Below are 1,136 nucleotides of genomic sequence, written 5' to 3' on the forward strand. Positions count from 1 at the left end.
CCTAATTTTGACTATTAAAGACAATCAAAAGACTCTAAAACCTAAGTGGAAGGGCTAAAGTGGTGTGTGACTAAACTTTCAAGCAAAATGGAGCTTTGACAACAGGTAGAGCAAGAATAGATGCTGAAATTCCCCACAATGAGTCACCACATATTAGACCAGAAGCCACTGCAGGTCCAAAATCTTTAGCCTTCTGCTTGTTATACATTTGTCAACCAAATAGAATCAATGAGCCTAGACACATGTCAATGGCAAAGTAACCTCCAAGGTAAAATGGAATGGCTATGCACATAGGACTCGGAATGAATCGATAAATTCTATACTTGGTCTCGAATTTCTTCAGCAGTTGAGTCACTAGGTTGATGAGAATAGCAGCGAGAATATAGAGGTTGAGACAATGTTTGGGTAGACTTCCAAAACCTTCGACGCCAAGTAGGGCAATTCCACCATACATGAGAGCATATGGTGCAGGGTATGAACCTTCTGGATCACCTAATCGATATGCACTGTTGAAAATCCAGAAGACAAGAGGGGTTATGACAGTTTCAACGAGTTGGCTAAAGAACATGGAACGCGGGTTAAGTAACAAGGAAGAAGCTGTGTCTAGTATGCTCATCATCAAATCACATGAAGCAAGTCCAGCTATCACTCCACTATTCTCCAAACCAACCCAATAATTGAATGTAAGGATTGTACCAATCAGTGAGGCCACCAACATGGAAAAGACCATCACCAAGCATCATGAAGACTTATTGAGGATAAATGGGCAGAGTACCAGTCGCCTTTCTTCGCTTCAATCACTGGCCACATGAAAGCCCACGAGACCCGTTAGTAGGGGCAAAGCATACCAACTCCAACAGAGTTGGACGAGAAATCAAAATATAACCTTTTGGCTTATGCTTGGGAACCAAATGTAGCAAATCCACAGCCTTCATATATCCACTGAACACCCCCAAATATAAAGCTGAACCCAAACGATTTGAACAACGAATAACCAACTTGTTTCTTTGCGCTTTGCTCTGATCTTTTAAGAGTGTGGAAACAGTTGATAAGATATGCACTTGTACTTCATTATTTGAGTTAATAACTTTTATCAATTCTTTTCACAAAAAGTCAATTAACTTTCATTTTTAATT

General features: G+C 40.1%; 1 pseudogene; it reads right to left on the minus strand.

The window, feature by feature from the left end:
* On the minus strand, nucleotides 1-730 carry LOC102600236 (probable metal-nicotianamine transporter YSL14; annotated as a pseudogene).
* Nucleotides 731-1,136: the final 406 nt, after the last annotated feature.

This window comes from Solanum tuberosum, unplaced genomic scaffold (assembly GCF_000226075.1).
Source record: "Solanum tuberosum cultivar DM 1-3 516 R44 unplaced genomic scaffold, SolTub_3.0 scf00069, whole genome shotgun sequence".
Taxonomy (NCBI): Eukaryota; Viridiplantae; Streptophyta; class Magnoliopsida; order Solanales; family Solanaceae; genus Solanum; species Solanum tuberosum.